Source organism: Magnolia sinica, unplaced genomic scaffold, assembly GCF_029962835.1.
Source record: "Magnolia sinica isolate HGM2019 unplaced genomic scaffold, MsV1 ctg118, whole genome shotgun sequence".
Taxonomy (NCBI): Eukaryota; Viridiplantae; Streptophyta; class Magnoliopsida; order Magnoliales; family Magnoliaceae; genus Magnolia; species Magnolia sinica.
Window position 1 is genome coordinate 22,957 of NW_026682762.1, and position 21,580 is coordinate 44,536.

Sequence of the window (21,580 nt, forward strand, 5' to 3'; positions counted from 1 at the left end):
ACAGTTCTTTTCGAAGGTTGACTTGCGTTCCGATTATCATCAGATTCGGGTCCGAGAGGAGGACATTCCGAAGACAGCATTTAGGACAAGTTATGGTCATTTCGAGTTTCAGGTCATGTCCTTCGGACTGACCAATGCGCCTGCAGTATTCATGCAGTTAATCAATGAGGTCTTCCACCCTTATCTCGATCATTTTGTTGTAGTCTTCATCGATGACATTCTGATCTATTCGAGGACCCGTGAGGAGCACGAGCAGCATCTGGAGGTTATGTTGTAGACCCTCTGCGCACATCAGCTCTATGCGAAGCTAGAGAAGTGCGAGTTCTGGCAGGAGGAGGTGAAGTTCTTCGGTCACGTGGTGACGAGGGAGGGCGTCGTAGTGGAATCCTTGAAGGTTGAGGCAGTGCGTCAGTGGGGTCAGCTCATGACTGCGTCCGAGATTCGCAGTTTCCTTGATTTGGAGGGCTACTACCGGCGTTTCATTAGGGGCTTCTCTCGTATTGCGGCCCTGTTGACCAGGTTGACCTGGAAGGGCACGGAGTTTATTTGCAGTGATGCCTACGAGCGAGCATTTATGGAGTTAACGGACCGTCTGACGTCCGTCCTGTCCTCACTCTTCCCTCTAGGAGTGACGGATTTATTGTATTTACTGATGCTTCGCATATTGGTTTGGGTATTGTCCTGATGCAGCACGACAGGCCTGTAGCCTTCGCGTCTCGCCAGCTCAAGATCCATAAGCTGAACTACCCCACGCATGATTTAGAGTTGGCTGCAGTTGTCTTCGTACTGAAGGTGTGGAAACACTATCTTTATGGGGTCAGGTTCGAGCTCTTCTCCGACCACAAGAGCTTGAAGTATCTCTTCTCGCAGTCTGAGTTAAACATGAGGCAGAGGTGCTGGATGGAGCTCCTGAAGGACTATAATTTCGATCTCCAGTACCACCCGGGTAAGGCAAATGTGGTGGCAGATGCCCTCAGTCGTCAACCACGAGGCTTGGTGGCGCATAGATGATTCAGGAGTGGAGGATGCTCGAGGATGTAGAAGAGTACGACTTTGAGTTTGGCTTGCAGTCTTCTATTGTGCAGTTATCGAGCCTGTCGATTCAACCCTCTCTTGTCGCAAGGGTGATCGAGGCTCAGCAGGCAGATGAGTCGTTATAGGATTACCGAGCAGAGGCAGCATCTGAGAGTCAGACAGATTGGCAGATTGGTACAGATGGTAGACTTCGCTTCAGAGGCTGATTATGTGTCCCGGATATTCCTGAGCTACGCAGAGATCTTATGACCGAGGCACATCGATCACGATTTTCTATCCACCCTGGCTCGACGAAGATGTACCGCGACATGAGGCGACAGTATTTTTGGGCGGGGATGAAGCGCCAGATCACTAGTTTTGTAGCCGAGTGTGACACATGCCAGCGTGTCAAGGCCGATCATCAGAGACCCCCTGGTCTATTACAGCCGTTGAGTGTCACAATGTGGAAGTGGGAGCACGTGTCGACAGATTTCATTATAGGCTTGCCGAGGACTCAGCGCGGTCATGACGCCATCTGGGTTGTTGTGGATCATCTGACGAAGTCGGCATACTTTATTCCTATTCGTGTGACTTGGCCTTTGGACCGGCTTGCGAGGTTATTCATCGAGGATATTGTGAGACTGCATGGCATTCCAGTCTCGATCGTTTCTGATCGAGACTTGAGGTTCACGTCTCAGTTTTGGGGGAGCTTCTAGATAGCGATGGGTACTGATTTGCAGTTCAGCACTGCGTACCATCTGCAGACCGATGACCAGACCGAGAGGGTCAACCAGATCCTTGAGGATATGCTTCGGGCCTACGCGATTGATTTCAGGGGTAGCTGGGATGAGCATCTGCGATTAGCTGAGTTCGTATACAATAACAGCTATCAGGCGACCATCGGCATGGCTCCTTTTGAAGCACTATATGGTAGACCATACAGATCACCGAGTTGTTGGACCGAGGTTAGAGAGCGCCGTCTCCTAGGTTCTGAGCTTGTGCAGGAGACGTCAGAGGTTTTTGATATCATCAGGCAGAGGATGCACACAGCTCAGAGCCGATAGAAGAGTTTTGCTGATCATTGGCATCGTCCCTTGGAGTTTGATGTAGGGGACCATGTGTATCTCAAGGTCTCGCCCATGAAGGGCGTAGTTCGATTTGGAGCGAAAGGAAAACTTGCTCCGAGATTCATAGGACCTTTTGAGATCACTGGGCGCGTTGGCGCCATGGCCTATCGGCTTGCCTTACCATCTCAGTTGTCTGGCATCTACAACGTTTTTCATGTCTCTATGTTGAGGAAGTGTGGGTCAGACATTGTTCCTGTTATAGATTGGCAGCCGTAAGAGGTTCAGGAGGATGCTTCCTATATTGAGCAGCCAGTCCGTATCCTTGATTGGAAGGAGCAGGTCCTCCGGACCAGGATCATTCCGTTGGTGAAGGTTCAGTGGGGTCACCATTCTGTGGAGGAGGCTTTTTGGAAGCGTGAGACTGAGATTCGAGAGCGTTATCCCATCTTTTTGATGATTAATTGTGTTGTATGTTGTATGTTATCTCTGATTTTATATAATGATGTTATGTTTCTTCTCCCTCTTGAGTTATGTCTAGTTGCGATGAGTATATAAATTTCGAGGATAAAATTTTTATTATGAGGGGAGAGCTGTAAGCCCTGTATCCTAAACCGTACCGTTCCATAGACTTCCGCGGTCTTCCTGGTCGAATTCTGGCAACCTTCGACCCTTAATCGACATTTGCGCTTGACCCTGCGTCACACGCCGTCAACCCGAGTTGACTCAAACCGAGACTTGTACCCTAGCGATCCCGCCGTTGCCGTGGTTCCGATGCTGCGTCTCGCGCGCCGAGGCGATACTCTGGCTAGCAGATGTGGACCAACGTTCGGTGCGAGGAAAATGCCGCACGTGCGAATTTCGAGAAAATCTCTACGACATGTCACCTCAATCAATCAATCAATCCATCCTATCATGTCAAGTACATGTCAAGTACACCATCACCTCTCACCCTTCCCTAAGCAACCCCAAAGTCAAAAAGTTCTTACACCACCCATGCCTTTCTTACACCAAGCTACCACAAAAGTCAAAAAAGGTCTTACACACCCATCCCTCTCTCTCCCATCCATCACTCCATCACACATCACCTCTCTTTACAACACTCTTTCTCTCACTTTTTCAAACTCATTTCCAAGTAAAAAAAAAAAACCGTACGTCCAAGCCTTCCAAGCCCTCCAAGAGAGCCACAAGTGTGGCCCACTTTCCCACCCTTTCATCTCCCATCTCAACCACCCAAACCTCATCTCCTCCATTGGAATCAAAGTTAAGGAGCTAAGGAAGCATAGGGTGCAAGAAGAAGCCGGTGGGTGATCTTGGATATTTGTCTTTTTATTTATTTATTTAATGGTCCACATATGTGGGACCCACCTTGATGTAGGCTTTGTATCAAAAGGGGCCCATAGTGGCGAGGGCCCTCCATCCTCTCCGTTCTCTCTCTCCTCTATTTTATCTTTTTTCTTTATCTTTTTTTTGTGTGTGTATGATGGCTTGTGGCCCACTTGATGCAGGACCTTATCCACGCCATCCATGGATGTGGACCCCCACTGTTTTTCATGGGTGGTAAGTGTCATGGGCAAAACACAAATATCAGGCTAATCCAGAATAGGTGGGCCATGTGGGACCCACCTTGATGAGGCATGCCACCCATCAATCAGTGGAGGTGGCTAACAGTGAGTGTGCACTAACGTAGGTGTGCTAACAATGGGTGTGCACTGATGTGCGTGTACTAACAGTGTGGGTGTGCACTGACAGTGGGTGTGCTAGCTAGGGAAGTGTGGACTGGCATGGGTCCATGGGACCCATCCACACCCTCCACCCCACGTGTGGGCCCCTCCTTGACGTGTTAACCCACCCAGATCCATAGCTAAGGTGGCAGACTAGTGAAAGATATCTCGTTTCAACGTGGGGCCAAGCCCTAGTTCAACTGGCAGACTGAGGGAAAGATACCTTCCTTCAACACTGAAGTCTTGGTACCGTACCCTAGTATGGTGGCTAACAGTGGTGTGAGCGGATGGTGGGGTCCATGGGACCCACCCACACCGTCCATCCACTCCGTTGGACCACACCATGGTGTATGTGTGGTATCCTAGCCGTCCACCGTCTTTGGACGGTGGGACCCACCCCATGTGTGGGGCCCTCCTTGATGCATGAGACTGTCCAGGCCGTCCAAGGGCCTGGACGTCAGCACATATACATATATTATATATTTAATATGTTACATATATATTATATGTTATATATATATATATATATATTATATTATATTATATATATATATAAAAGGTGGTGGGCCCTACGTGGAACCCACCTCTACTTTCATGTGCATAACTGCACAGCAGCAGCTATATCTATATAAGGTATTATATTATATATATATATATATATATATATAGATATATATATATATATATATATACATGCCTTTTTAAAAGCATAAAGCTGCATTGGCAGCAGCCATGGATATATACATTAAATATATATTATCTTATATACTTCATACGTATATAGGGTGGGCCCTACATAGGACCCACCTTTGCTCCTTTTTAGAGCAGCTGAGGCTACACGTCCAGCAGCTGTGTAGCTGCTCTTGCACCCTTGGCATTAACTAGGTCCATGAGACCCATTGTACATGTGGGTACAATCCACACTATGGGACCCTCTACTATTCCACGTGTAGGCCCCACCAGGGTGTATGTGTTGCATCTTCACGGCCACTGTTTGGGTGGTGGGGCCCACCATGACGTATGTGTCGTATCCATACCATCCAACCACTTGTGAGATCATCTTATGGCATGAGAAAATGAGTGAGTCCAATCCAAAGTTCAAGTGGACCCCACCATTTAATAGTGAACCGTGACATCCACCGTTCAACTTCTAAGGGCCATGGAAATTTCCAATTAAGTTGATATTGTTTTCATTTCATCCATCTCTATGTTAACTTATGAATGGGTCGGATCTCAAAAACACATAAGGGTGGGCCCAACTTGATACACATGAGGCCATTGGTGCGGCCCAATTTGATATACATTTGGCCCATTTGACTCGGCCATTTAAATCGGCCCATTTGATTAGGCCCGGTACAATGTACTTGGGGCCCAGTTGGTTAGGCAGATATGATATATGAGGCCCGTTATTGAGGCCCACCTTGATATTTGATATGTATGAGGCCCATATGATTAGGGCCATCTTGATGTAATTATGGTCCATCCATTGAGGCCCACCTGATATACATAAGGCCCACGTGATGCAGCCCATTTGTTGTATCTAAGGCCCATGGGTCGTGGCCCACTTGGATGTACATAAGTCCATTACAATGTGTGACTATACCATGGTTTGTGTAATGATGTTATGACGGTCGTACCTTGGGAGCAACGTTGGTTTGACGTCCACATTGTAAGAATAATGTTGGTTAAATGTCCGCATTATAATTCTCCCTAGGGCCCATTATTAGGCCCATATTTGTAGGCCGTCTAGGCCCATCTTCGTTATGAATAACATCCATCACCATATAACATGTTTAGTATAGTTCCATGATTCATGATCATACGCATCATATGTATGCTTGATATGAGAAGTGACTGATCATAGCATATGCCTTCGGGCAGATTGTTTAGGGGCTCCCGAATGAGCGGTGTTGCCCTACATGAGCGCACGATATGCGCAGGATTGCTGCATGACTGGATAGTGTGATTCATGCATTCGCATTGTGTGATATGGTACTGTACGCCCTAGCGACATCAGGGCCGTAGCCTCCACAGGCATATCGTGGTTGGCAGGATTGGATACCGAAAATCTTATTCTACATGGGGTGCTATAGATATCCCTGGGTGAAAGTCCCTAAACCCTTATGGTACCAAGAGGTTGCTCCAATGTCTAGACCGAGTGGGTGCATGAGCGCCGAGTGCCGATTACCAGACGGTTGCACTTTCCACTGTGTTGTGATCGGTTGGAAGGAGGTGCGGCCTTACCCGCCCGAGAGGAGGGGGCAAAGCTAGGCTGAGTCTGATCAGTTCGAGGAATGGGTCCGCTATCGACGAGCCGAACCCGATATTGGCAGGCGGATAGTGAGGTCTCTTCCACTCACTTTATTGCGCGCGATGGGGAGGCAATTTGGTTGGAGTGTACTAGACCCCAGTGATATTCCAGAGTTGAGCTGTATTGATATGTGGACTTAGATGAGGATTCGCATACTTGAGTTGCATTCCACACCGCATGGCCTTAGTATGGCAGACATCATCCATGCCTCGCATTGCATAGCCTTGGTACGGCTCATGGCATTCATAGATTCATCAGCATATTTCCCATTACTCTGATACTGCATAACTACTACCTTGCGCACACACTTGCACCACCCTCTAAGCTTTCCATAAGCTTATGCACGACCGTTGCGTGCAGGTGACGTTGGAGCACAGCAGCGCTGAGGCAGGAGCGATTTGCAGATCGTCTTGGAGCTTTTTGTTTATTATCATTGTATTTTCCTTTATGCTCATTGTACTGTTAAAGTTTTTTATCATAGTGGAAATGTGATGGAGTTGTTTTGGTTGTTGTTTGTGGGTTATGCCTTTGATTATGCTTATTACGAATCAAACTGGTGCAAGAAAATCCTCCTCGTAGCATCCCAGGATCGGAACCTAGCGAATGGGCGCTGAGAGCCGAGAATGGGGTTCTACGGAGGCTGTCGGTGCCAGATTCGGCAATCGGGAATTTTGTGAGCCCGGTTTCCGAGTCTGGGGCGTGACAAAGACGCCCAATGAAAATTTCCATACTAAATTTTGAAAAAAGAGAGGAAAATTCTGACCGGATTAGGTGTTACTCGGATAACACGTTGGTGGGTGTTTCGCTGACTGTGGGACGCACCTTGATATATTTTTTGTACATCTACGCCGTCCATCAGTTTTTCCAGATCATTTTATGGCATGGTCCCAAAAATGAAGCACATCCGATATATCAGGCAATTAAAAAATCATATGAGTCTTATATTAACTTAGGCACTTAAAAATAACATATGCAGCATATATTAACTCTAATTAAACATATTAAATTGTGGAACTCAATCTCTCTAAGTTACAGAATAAAATTTACGTTGGTTGGACAATCCAAACCTCTGATTCTTTAGCACTTATTCATTAAATTATAGGGACACTGGATATTTTCAATATTAACCGTCCAATAAATATCTACTAATCTCATTCTCATATCATAAAATAAGCTTAATTAATTTTTAGGCCATGATACATCTAAACAGGTACCTCACAACTTGGCTGATTTCATTTTAATTATTTATATGCACGTATGAAAAAGGTACGTCCATCACACTGCGAGAGTATACAAATTTTACTCTTCCATCTTTTCGCTCCTCTTTCACCTAGGAGGACGATGATTGCCTGCTGACCTGATTATGTGGGGGCCACCGTGATGTATGTGTTTTAACCATGCTGTCCATCTGTTTTTTCAGGTCATTTTTGGGCATGATCCTAATATACAAAGCTGAAATGGAACACACCATTGGAAATAATAGGGAGCCCACTGTTGAAACCTTTCCACGGACACCCGTAATGTTTATTTGCCATCCAACCTATTGATAAGATCATGCATACGTGAATGAATGGAAAACAAAAATTTCATCATAATCCAAAACTTTTGTTGCTGCCAGGAAGTTTTCAACGTAGGTGTTCAATTCATGCTCTTTCCTTTGGCGTGGTCAACATGAGCTTTAGAATCATCTTATTTTTGGGCTTTGCCTACAATGTGCTTAGAAAATGGATGAATGACATGGATTAAAAAAAACATATATTATTGATGTAGAAATATGGTTAACGGATAAGGAAGACCCTGGCTAGCACAGGGAATCCTCCGATGCCGAAGTCGGGAAAAGAATCTAGGTCTAGTTGAGTATTGAAGGTTTATAACTAAAGATTGTGCATACATTTCACCATTAGAGACGTCTCTATTTATAATTTAGGAGAGGTGGTGGTGTAGGAGGAGTTTCCTTATTTAATTAGATATCCCGCAGTAGGATTAGAGTCCTATTGGGAATCTTGGTGATCGTCCTAGATTCTTGGCTGAGATATCGGACGAATCTGTATTGTAATAAGCTTCATAGATCTTCGGCTAGTATCTCGGGTGGATGCGATTGGGCATTTGATAGGAGGCGGGTTGTACCGACCTGAAGCGTGCTAACCTAGAACATGCTAACCTGTCTCCTTAGTCGAGCAGTTGGGCTCCATTGAGGTCTGGGGTCCTTCAGGCCCTGCTGGTGGGATGTCGAGCACGACCTCATTTCCTTGTCAGCTTTGGAGTCACTTGCCCGGTTGAGATGCACCATGGTCACTGTCGTCTTCCTCATCATCGTTGTCATAATTGTTAGACAAAGGAACGGAGAGTTCCTAATGATCTCTGGAGATCTGGGAATCGATGGAGGTGGTGCTCTTGCGGACATGTTCCTTGGCCACGGACTCTGAGTAGGAAGCGAACTCACATGGGGACCAAGCTTCTTCTCTCTCTCCTTCCCTATATATCTCTTCATCGGAGCTGGCTGCATCGAATTCGAAAGCTCAATCCATCAGCAATTTCTGGTGCTGGAGAGAGGAGAACAGACATGACTTATTATTTGCTTGGTTAAGCGTGTTAGGTTCTAACATGACCTTTTTCGAGCATAATCGTGTTGCAGATTAAGGGGGTTGAAGAATCTCCGTCATCAAGGGAGTATAACTTCATCAACGTGTAGAATGGGGCTCATCTACTCATCTGTAAGTTATTAGAGTCCAGAGACCCTATTGATCATTCCTTGTGTAGGATTGGGTCACAGGTATATCTCACCCTTTCAAGCCCTCATAGGAGACATCCGACGGGAGAGTATGTTTGGGTGTTGTGTGTTGACCCTTGCTCTTATGTAGGGCATAAACTTAGGTCCTTTGTGTAGGTCTTTGGCCTTTGTGGCCTAAACTAGGGTCCTTGTGTGGATCCTTGACTTGTGTGATCTAAACACAGGTTCCTTGTGTAGATCCTTTGCTCTTTTGCAGGGCATAAAACTTAGGTTCCTTGTGTGGATCTTTTGCTCTTATGCAGGGTATAAAACCTAGGTTCCTTATGTGGATCCTTTGCTCTTGTGTAGAGCATAAAACCTAGGCTCCTTGTGTGGATCCTTTGCTCTTGTGTAGGGCATAAAACCTAAGTTCCAGGTGTGGATCCTTTGCTCTTGTGTAGAGTATAAAACTTAGGTGCTTCGTGTTAACCTTTGCTCTTGTGTAGGGCATAAACTTTTATCTTATGTAGGCATGTCTAGGTTCCTTGTGTAGGTCCTAGAGTCGACCTTCTGTAGGTTGTAAAGGTTAGATGTGAACCTGATTTGAAACCTCCGTTAATGAAATCCGGTATACTCAATGGTTGAGTGCATCCGTTGGGAGTGGAGTAGGCACATAGCTCTATAAATAAATGTGTTCGGAATTGCTATTTACGTATTCTTTTATTGTGTTTACCTTGAGGGTGCATTTAAAGCATGATAACATGAATATCTAGAACTGATAAGAATCACATCTCACACACTTTTACATAGTTCATCCATCATAGACTAAGTGTTATATCTTGTTTAAATATTGAGTAGTTGTGTGATTGGATCCTCTACTTGGCTTGGAAGCCATTAGCGTTACAGTAAGTATATCTTGATAGTTGCACATTAGATCAAGATTAGGTTAATAAGATTTTGAATTGGTAGAAAATTCTATACAGTCCTATTCACCCCCCTCTAGGACACTTTGACCTATTCCAACTTCTACTATTGCGGTCCTTACCATAATTTCACGATCTTCTCCGACGAGAAGCCCAATCGTACTATAGGTGGTTAGAGGCTTGATTACGCACAACATTGTAAGGCACAATCCCACGTTAGCTCTGCCCCCACTTTATCTCGGACAAACTAAAACAATTTTCTTCGCTTCACAAGACTTTCATGTCTTGTTGGTGGTTCCGCGGAAGACTTAGAAAGACAAGGTGAAGACTATTCTAGAAAATGAGCCATCATTTTTAAAATTTGTTGCGACAACCCCTCCACGACTATCAATACCGGCATGCTCCGATCAGAATCGATAGAATCCCCAAGACCGTGTAAGAGTTTTAATAGGTCGAGCGATGACTCTTTCTCTTTAAACTCCCTTGTGATGACTTATTCACTCTCCTTTGATGTCTGGGCGGTCGAGAAGTGGAGAAACAATAGTTTTCATGGCAGGAATAAGTCAAACCCAGCCGTAATCCATCGACAAATGTCTAGCCGAGATAAGCGCACGTAGACTATCTTAATTGAAGAATGCAGAAATCTCAGAGAGGTGTTGACAGTGCTGGCTCGCAACATAACCCAAGTTATTGCCCCTCCCATGATGGTCGCAGTGAATGCTAAAGAGCAACAAGCGGAAGGTCACTGCCACCAAGAGTAGGATTGCATGGATCAACACTCATCATTCACATATTAACCCAAGATGAAATCTAACATGTAGTAGCTAAAGTCGTTCGCTTGGAAAAAGTCCTAAAACATACGGAGAGGTTCCATTTTTGAATGACGTACCCCCATTAAAATGAAGATGTGACATTCCCAATGAATTTCAAGTATCTGTACATCTAAAAGTTTAATGGGGAGGAATCACTGGAGGAACACCTGATGTATTTCAACACTACCATGGAAAACTTCTCTACAGTCCCACAATACTATTTGCAGTTGTTCAACTCATCCCTGACAGGCAAAGCGTTCAAGTGGCATTCAACTTTAGAACTGGAATCGATACGTACATGGGATTAGATGCAGGATGCCTTTATGGTGAATTTCTTTTCGTGTGACAGAGACATTAGCCCGACTGAACTAGCTTCCATTTGACAATGAGAAGGTGAACTGGTCGAGAAGTTCATCGATCGATGGAAAACCTTGGGTGTGTCATGTCAACAGCTACCAAGAGAATCAAAATAAGTAAAAATGTACCTAAATTCCATGGAACTAGTGGTCGCATTCAGCTTGTCGAGTGCCAATACAAAGACTTTTCGTGACCTCGCCACTAAAGCCCATGCTCTCGAAGCCATGACCAAAAAATGCCTGCATTTTAGACAGAGACAACATGCTGAGGTCTGAATATGGAATCAACAAATGTCTCCTACAGAGAAAGGAAGGGAGAAGAACCATGTGTCAGGCAGAAAGACAACAAAAGAGATAGCAAGGGCCGTTATATGGGCATGGTGACAAATAGGTGGCCCAAACGATACGATGCCCATGAAGGGTACACGTTCGAGAGAGAAGATTTACTCCCCATGATAAATCAACTATTAACCACAGGGACGATCGAATTACCCCAATCGAAATGCTCAGAAGATGTAAGGAAAGAAAAAGAAAAGAATTATTGTCATTATCATCATATGCTTGTACATCCGACTGAAAATTGCTACACCATTAAAAATATATTTCAAAAAATGATGAATTGTGGTGAAATTGTAATAGAAAAAGAGGAGCAAAGCAGAAAAGCAGAAGCAAACATGATATCTATGTGGGACACAATTCGCTCGCGCACATTTTACGCTGAACATGATAAAGGGGATGAGCCTGAAAGGATTAAGCCATGTAAGCACGCAACATGCGTGCGTGTTAAGCAAGGCTATGAAATTTGTAACGTGATCACTATGAAATCAACGATAAAGCTGGTCGGTTCCCCATCAGAAAAGCACCCGTGAAGTAGTGGTGGTTACACTGTGCTCGGGAAAGAAGATAGCCAACCCTTTACAAAAGTAGGGCTTCGCAACAACGTGAGAGAAGGCCTTAGAAAATTCACATGATAAAAAACCCTCTCATAGGGAAGAAAATCAAGGGGATGAAATGCCTCGTGACGGAGCCCCACTAGCTAGTAAAGTGACTTATGATGTCATGATCTACTTGAAGAGGATCCCCGCTCGATTGGTTGAGCATATATGACACATTACATCTATACAAAGACTTCAGTCAAACACTAATTTAGGCGTTGTCAAACGATAGGGTGAAGCAAACATTACTCACCAAAATGGAAAGTGCACAAATGGAAAAAGATAGCGGTATGACACGAGATGTTGTGTTCGAGGGAATGAAAGCAATCAACTGTCTGTCTGTTATCACGTTCTCTAACAAAGATTTAATGCTTGGTGATAAGGAACATAATAGACTGCTTATGATTGTTGGCTACATTTGTAAGAAACAAGTCAATATTTAATGTTGGATAATGGCTCCGCAATGAATTTTTACCACTGAGCATGCTCAGTAAACTAGGGTATCACCGTTCACATTTGCGTACTAGCGGGATGATGATTCAGGGGTTTAATCAAGATGGTCAAAGAGCATTGGGAAAAGTTACATCAGTGCTGGAAATTGGAGACTTGATTGCAAACGTTGTGTGTCCAGTGATCGATGTAGTGAAGACATATAACTTACTCTTGGGGGCGACCATGGATGCACCAATACGGCATCATGCCATCTACACTGCATCAGTGCTTCAAGTACTGTTGAAATGGTCTTCGATATAAGATAATGGCTAATACGAAGCCGTATACAGTGGTAGAATCATTCTTTGCCGATGCGAGTTATGATGAATTCACCACAGAGGAAGATGAAATAGTGAATAAAGAAAATCTATAGCTAAAAGGAGGTAAGGCCCAAGTACTAGAAAGAAAAGTCACACAGGTTAAACTATCCAAGGAAAATAATAGGGGGTAATCGAAAGCCTAGGAGTCGGGCATGGCGTTAGTAAAGAAAAAGAAGTTCTACTTTGTCCTAAAGCATTTGAGACAATCAGGACAACCTCCTTTGGTATTATTATCACCAAAACAGATAAATATACTATAGACGAACTATATAATGCATGCACCATGACTGAAGTGGAGTGAACCATTTCCCGCCATACCAAATAGATTCTGTGTGCAACTCAGTTCTGCTAATGCAAGGTCGATAATTTTTTATCCCTTGCCATAAAGGAAACATAAGAAGAAATTAACAAATCAAGGACCATTGAAAAGCTTATGCTAGAAGATTTAAAAGGATATATTCTAGTAAGCGGAAGGATTATGCAAGCTATGGGATTCGATGTGATGAACCAATAAGACTGGGAGATTACAGAGGTATCCATATCCAAATCGGTGTATATGAAAGAAAATAGAAACAATTTCGTAGACTGGGAGCATCCCCTACATGCTCACAAGTGAATGTGACTTGCATATGTCAGGCAGTCGATGAAGAAACAAGTCTAGAGACAAGTGAAAGTAACAAAGAAGAGGTGAAGCAGCACCGATACAAATAGAAGATAGGGGATAACCTACCATTAATGAATTATGAGAAATAAATATGGGGACAGACAATAAACCTTAAAATACATACATAGGCTCTGGTCTGCCAGAAAAAGAGGTGGATCGGTATGTTGAATTGTTGAATAGGAATAAAGATGTGTTTGCTTGAACATACGCGAAAATGCTGGGCCTAGAACCGATAGTAGCAATGCACTAACTTAACATTTCTAAAGATAAGAAGCCAATCAACCAGATACAAAGATATTTTTACCACAATTTAATACCTTTGATAGAGGAGGAGGTAAGCAAGTTGATTAAGGTCGACTTCATATAAGAAGTATCCCAGGTGGATCTTTAATATCGTGACCGTAAAGAAAAAGAGCAGACAGATCGGTGTATGCATTGACTTCAGATATCTAAATGAGGCATGCCCAAAAGATGATTTCCTATTATTTTACAGTACGATGAAATACATAGTCATGTTCTTCATGGATGGGTATGCCAAGACAATCAAATGTGTATGGCACTAGAAGACGAAGAAGATACAACATTCAGCACATCTCTGGGAATATATATTGTTACAAAGTCATGCCGTTTGAGCTTAAAAATGCCTGGGCTATATTTTACAGTACGATCCTGCAGTCGTGTAGAGCATCGAGAACATTTGTCGTCAGTCTTTTGCCAGCTTAGGAAGAAACAGTTAAAAATGAATCTGACGAAATGTGCATTTGAAGTATCATCTGGTAAGTTCCTTAGTTTCCTTGTCAAGCATCAGGGGATAGTGGTTGACCTGAGAAAGATCAGAGTAATCTAAGAAATGTTGCCACTGAAAATGCTACAAGAATTAAAAAGCCTGTGGGGAAAATTGGCTTACATTCGACACTTCATATTGAACTTGGCATAGAGATGCCAACTGTTCGCTCACCTCATAAAAAAGCGAGTAGAATTCATATGGGATGCAGTATGCCAAAACGCATTCGATTCCATCAAAGACCTACTGAAATGACCCCTAGTGCTAACAACACCTGTGAAAGACAAGCCTTTGATCTTGTACATCGTCGCGTGTGAAAGTTCTTTGGGAGCACTGCTAGCTCAATGCAATGAATAAGGGAAAAAAATGCCCTCTACTACCTAAGTAGAACTCTAATAAGGGCAAAATGTAACTATTCTCCCATTGAAGAAATATGCCTATCTCTCATTTTCGTGGTATAGAAGTTGCAACATTATTGCTTGTCTCACGAGATAACATTAATCTCATGAGCAAACCCAAGAAAATACTTAATGACACAACCAATGTTGTTTGGAAGACTAGCCAAGTGGATGTGGGTTCTTTTCAAGTTTACGTTCACTTATGAAACGTCCAAAGTGGTGAAATGATAAAGTTACAGACTTTTTAATAGCCCATCTAGTTCCAGAAAGTATAGAAATTTTCGATGAGTTATCAGACGAGCAAGTGCTGCTGGTTGAACTGCCCAGTCCGTGGAAAATGTGTTTTGACGGAGCTTCCTGGGCGTCAGGTGCGGGCACCGATGTGATTTTTATCAGCTCCCACAATGATATGTTACCATATTTGTGTTGAGTACAATGTGTACAAATAATAAAGCTGAATATAATGCTCTTGTCATAAGGCTAGAAATTACATAAAAGATTAAAGTTTGGGCTCTGTAAATCTTTAGGGACTCTAAGAAGGTGATAAATCAGCTGACCACAGAATTTAAAATAAGAAAGCCATAATTATGAACCTAATGACTGAAGGCACGATAATTGCTAGAAGGATTTTATAACATTGAAATTAAGCACGTACCCTGACATGAAATCCAAAAGCAGACGCATTGGCCTTTTTGGCTGCAGTTCTCTCTTGTCCCAACAGGAGCCCTCTCTCGGTGACAATTGAAGAATGAAGATTTTTTCCATCACTTGAGTTTATAAGTGAAAGTGTCAAAGCACATTTGATATCTTTCTTGGAAGTTGCAATTGATGACGGGCGATAACCATTTATTAATTATCTTAAATACGAGATCCTGCCAGAAGAACAATCATTGAAGTTGTAAGTTAAAAAGAGATCGAAGAGATTTATCATACGATGAAGTGTTATACATAAAATCTTATAATGAAATGTTGTTGCAATGCTTAAACACGGAAGAGGCCGATTAAGTGTTACGAGAAGCCCATTTAGGAGAATGAAAGGCCCATCAAGCTGGTTTAAATATATTCCACTATATACATCGCATGGGGTATTATTAGCCCTCTATGTTTAAAGATGCAATAGCTTTTGCCAAGTGATGTCATGAATGCTAGATACATAATGACATTATACATGTGCCACCCAAAAACCTGTATCAATATGAATTCATGGCCTTTCGTGGCCTAGGGATTGGATGTTATCGAACCCATTAACCCGTCATCCTCGCGATGATGCCAATATATTTTGGTGGTAGTAGATTATTTCTCCAAATGGATAGAGGCAATCGCTTTGCGTAGTGTCAAGGAAAAGGATGGCGCCGACTTTATCCATCATGAGATCATATATCGACATGGGATTCCAAAAAGAATTTTCACTGATAATGGCACTCCTTTCAAGAACAAATATATAAAAAGTTATGCCAAAAGTTTAGTCTCCAGCTATCCTTTTTGACACCCTATTAACTGTCAGCAAATGGATTGATAGAAGCTTTTAATAAGATGATAGATAGAATTATGAAGAAAATTGTCACAAAAAATAAGCGTAACTAAGATGAAAACTGCAAGAGGATTTATGGGCCTATCGAACAACTCACCAAATGACGACAAAGCCAATCCTTACTTATTAGTTTATGGGTATAAAGGCATTTTTCCAATCAAAACGTGAGTCGCATCGCTCAGGGTGGTGATGCATGAGTCGATAACAAAAAAATAAAAATGCCAAGATAAGGCTAATAGAGTTAAATACTTTGGATGGAAAACGGCTAGTAATGCAACAACGTCTGGAGTTGTACCAAGTGCAAATAGCCACTGCTTTCGATAAGAATGTTAAACACCGCTCCTTCAAGAAAGAGGATGCGGTACTAATACTGAAAAGGCCTATCGTGGTTACTCACAAGACTGGGGTCAAGTTTCATCTTAAATAGGATGGTCCATATGTCATAACAAAAGTTTATTCCAATGGGGCTTATCAAGTCGTGAATCAGAATGGGCAAGGGATATGAATACCTGTCAAATCTCATTTTTTTCAAAAGGTACTATCCTTGAGAGGAACTAAATTTTGATTGTGAAGATTATTCAAGAAAATTCTACCCAATCAAAAGGGGGCAAAATGGGTACAACCATGTAACAAGCACAATAAGACGAACAATCATGTAATGTAATAACACAATACATAACCATGTGTCTTCATGAATCTCCCTTCTCTGATGAAGCAAGGATGATGAATGATTAATAAAAGAAAAAAAAAAAGAAAAGTTAAAGAGAGATGGCCTCCAAGTATTCCTTTAAAGTCTGCCAGATAGAAGGATGTGATTGCCAATCATGTGATCTTAAAAAGAGATAATCACGGATCTTTTAAGACGATAATTGTCAATAGTAATGCTGCAGAACGATAATTGCAGCTAAATTATTTCCATGACCTTCGAATGATCATCAAATAAAATTATATACTTGCCTTGGGAGGGCTTCATAGATTATATTCGATTATTAGGGAATATCGCCGATTATCAGAAAATATCACCAATTATCTCCAATTATCAGGGAATAACACCGATTATCTCTCGTTATCAGAAAGTACCGCCGATTATCTCTAATTATCAGAAAATATCACTGATTATCTCCAATTATGAGAGAATATCGCCGATTATCTCCTCGATTATGCTAATTATCTCTAATAATGCATAAGACCTATGTTGTATCATTGATTCACCAAATATTCTGTAGGGTAGTGGTGTTCACAGTGTCTTAAAGACCATGAAGGCCAACCATACATAAGACCTATGTTGTATCACCGATTCACCAAATATTGTGCAGGGTTGCGGTGTGCACTATCTACTCAAAGCCCATGAAAGCCAACCACTTGCATAAGACCTATTTGGGTAGGGGAAAGCGCCAACAGCTCAAAGCCCATGAAGGGCAACCACGCGTGAGACCAATGCGGCCTGTATCGCTCTTTAGTAGCACCATAGGGATGTGTGAAAGAAAATGCCCCCTATGAATGGACCCGTGTCATACAAGTGAAAAAAGAGGGTTGCATTGTGAGCTTTGTGGTTCATCCATAGATAGGCCAATCATGCATAAGACCTCCCAGGTTTATGCCTTGATTTCAATAGTAACTCATGGGGAATGGTGACCTCTATATGAGCTCCCCCTTCTATTGAGTGTGAATTATTATATATTCTCCCTTGTTATGCATTGATTTTATGGACATAGATGCACTTAATTGATCTAATTACACATGTTTTCCTTTGCGAGGTGATTTGGAAAACTAAGATGAAAAGGACTCTTAAAATAATGATTTAATGCTCAAAAAATAACCAAGTGAAGGATTGAATTTATGGAGGTTAGTATTGAAGAATTCAAGTGCCAAATATCCAAGGAAACCAAGTAAGAAAGGAAGAAAATTGAAGAGTTTAAGTGAAGAAATCTAGAACCGTAGAAAACGACCATTCGATTCCATCGATGAAATGTTTTATGCCATTGAAGCTAACTTCGATTCTATCGAGACATCCTTGATCTCATTAAGAAAATAAAAAATTTCCTAATTTAGTTGTTGGATACATTTACATGTTCTTCGATCCCATTGAAGGAGGCTTGATGCCATCAAGAAAATCTCCAAATTTGAAAGTTCATTGCTGGGTAGTTTCTTGTTTTCCTTTGATTTCATTGATAGAACTTTGATGCCATCGAGGAAGCTACGATGGGAGTTTGATGCCATCGAAGTGACATCGAAGATGTGAAAAACTGCGTAAATGTAAGGTCAATTTGAAGACTGTGAGAAATAAGGCTATATAAAGGGATGTTTTAGACTCTTCTAAATAAGAATTAGGGTAGAAGGAGTAAAGCAAAGAGTTATGAATCTTAAAGGAGCCCTCTCTCTTCTCAATTCTTTAGGCTTTAGTCAATTTTTATATTTTTCTTTTGGAGTTTTAGTTCAATCGTATCTTTGATTAGATAATTTCTTAGCTAAAACTAAGACGTGAAGCTTGTAGTTTTTCTTAATTTTTAGTTTATTTTGATTCAAGTTATTTGGTTTCTATGTTAAATAATTCATTGATATTTGGTTTGAACGAAGAAATATTTCTATTTTATTTTGATCCATTATCGACTCCGGGCACTTTGGATGCTTAGGAAGACTATGAATAGTTTCTTATATGATTTGTAAAATCCATTGATCTATCATTGACTCCAGGCAAGATAGATGCTTTGAATTCCCCGCGATCAAATCACTGATGCTTTGCGAGGGAACCAATTCAATGAGAGTTCAAATCTGTTTTAAAGCTTATGAATGATGATTCAACTGCTTTATTTTTTGATTGGATAATATAGGACTTCGATTCCAGTTGTGTGATTGAATTGAATAAAGTAAATTAATATTAAGAAAGCTACGAGTGGTCCTTGGTGCTCTAGTGTTCTATTTTTGATAGTTTCTCTCACAATTACACTTTAAAATTAGATTTTAGTAGTTAGTTAATTCTATTTCTAGTTCTAAGGTATTTCAGAAATCGCACAATTGCAAGTCCCTATGGGTACGACCTTGGTCTCACCGAGTTATTACAACATTGCAGCCTTACACTTAGGGCTGTCATAACACCTTCATTGATAGATTGTTGGCCTTAGACTTGGTACCCTTATAGGTAACCTTGTGAGCCCCACGAACTCTAAAGAGTTACTGAGGATAACCCTGTACATAAATCTTACCAAGTTCACCACCCCAGTAGCTTCAATGGGTCCCTCTAATGGACCGCGTTGAGTGAATTCCCCAGGTTGCGGTGGTTCATCAAACTCACGAGAGTTAAAGAGACCAGCTAGCATAAGCCCTACTTGCTCCAACTACTTACGAGCCTAAATTGTGGTTGCTTTAACTAGTTACAAGCCTAAACTGTGGTTGCTCCTAATACTCAAGAGCCTAAATTGTGGATGGCACCTTAGGACTAATAATTGAACTCTAAGATAGTTTCACCCGCTAAGGAGAATACTACGTAGAGCATGCTAATAAGCAAGAATTAAGTTACCATCATGCCATGTCTCCAGCCATAAAAAATAGGCAATTAGGTTATGGATTAATAAAAGAAAAATCATTCACAGTTATATGATCATCATGTTATGTTTCAAGTTATAAAGAAATATGCAATTGAAGCATGGATTGATTAAAAAAAAAATCATCATTTATGATTATATGTTGAAGTATAGTTCATGCCAGTCATATTTAAAATTATTGTAAGATACTATCAAAATTCTAACATATATAAAAGTGTTGATACATAGCAATTGACAATATTACAATTATACTGAAATTCCCAAAGCAAGCATGAAATTTTGCAGATATTGCTTGAACTGAACTTGGGCTGCAGCCTGTTGAGCTCAACCTTGATAAAAAGCTTGGCCTGATCTGGAGTACCAGTAAGCTCCTGTTCCAAACAAGCAACAACTCCTTTATCCTTCAAAAGTTTTGACTCTTTAAGTTCGGCTATAATAATGTTCTCGGCAATATCGGCCTTGGCCTTGCTCAGCTTTGGTTCTTCAATATGCTTTTGGGCCCAAAGATTGGAAATCTACTCATTAATTGTGGCCAAATTCTACTCAGAGATCTTCACCTAGTCTTAAACTGAATCACACTCCCTTCTGTATCTAGAAATGATGGCAAAATTCCTGGATATTTTGTCTTTCAGGAGCAACATCTCTTTTTGATGGTGAAGCATCTTTAGAGCAATGACTATGTTGTGAGCTAACTTCGACTATTGTAATGAAGCGCAGAACTGAATCAAAGAATTGTTAAGTGCTGAGACATTGATCTTGGTCAACTTTACAGAATTATCCAGAATTGCTAGAGTATCATCGAGGAAGGGATATTGCTCAGGATCTTGAAACATACATGCTATGTTGGAAAGGGTATTCTTAATACGAATAAGTTTGTATGGGGAAACCTTCTCCAAAGAAAGAAGATGCGACACCATTGCCTTTGAATTAGAGCCCGTAGAACAACTTGAGGACAGAACGACTGCGATAAAATAAAGGGAATAATAGTATGAAAAGGATGACATAAGGGTGTTTTATTTGGAAAAGGAAACCACAGATTATGAAAACTTAAAGTTATACTTACTGTTGGAGCTGGGAATGGAGGAGTCGATGAAGTTGAGGCCCTTATATTAGCATGGATAGTTGATGATTCAGGTACTTCCATGGTAGGTGTTGTTTGTATCATATCTGGCTGAATCCTATTTTCATCTATTCAAGAATGAACATGTGTGATCTATACGGACACGTCTGCAACGGTCATAGAATTTCCTGTGAATATGTACGGTTGAATTTCAAAAAGAGAGCTACAAGGTATCAATTGCATTAAAAGCAATCGACTTGCATGTGACTGAGTCTAGATGGTTAACCGATAAGTAGCCAACGGTTAAATCCACACGATCGGCGGACAGGTGTCTGAAAACCAAAAGGAGCAAGAACATGAGAAATTTCTAGAAACGAAACAAGGGTGGAATAGTTACAATAACCGTCAGAACGTGGGAAGCATCTAAAGCCAGGGAATAGTCCTATAAATAGAAGATCAAGCTAGCTTGAAAAGTCATCTCACACCAACCAAACAATCAACAAATCAAATTTATCTTTCAAGTTATTTCGTCAAATTTACGTTCCATAGTGTAATCATCTGTTCCTGTATCAAGTAAATATCTTTCCTTAGTATAATCATTTACTTTCAGCATTCGTAATTTACATTCCCTAGCTTAATTCGTAGCATAAACACCATAGTTGATAATCATAGTTGTAGTCGAAACATCCTTCAGCAGTCAATAATGGTCAATTGTAAGTTTTTCTTTCTTATTCGACTCTATTTGCATTAAAAAAAATCATTTCTTCTTACGGAAGGCAAGGAGTAACCCATCATCAGAGGATGAACCCCACCCTCTGACTATTGCTTGATTATTTTACACATTGAGCGAGTGGCTAAATAGGCGACCTATCTCCTCAGACCTCAGTCTAAATCCGTTAAACAAGCTCGATGACATAAAGTAGGATTCGGGTGAAAATTT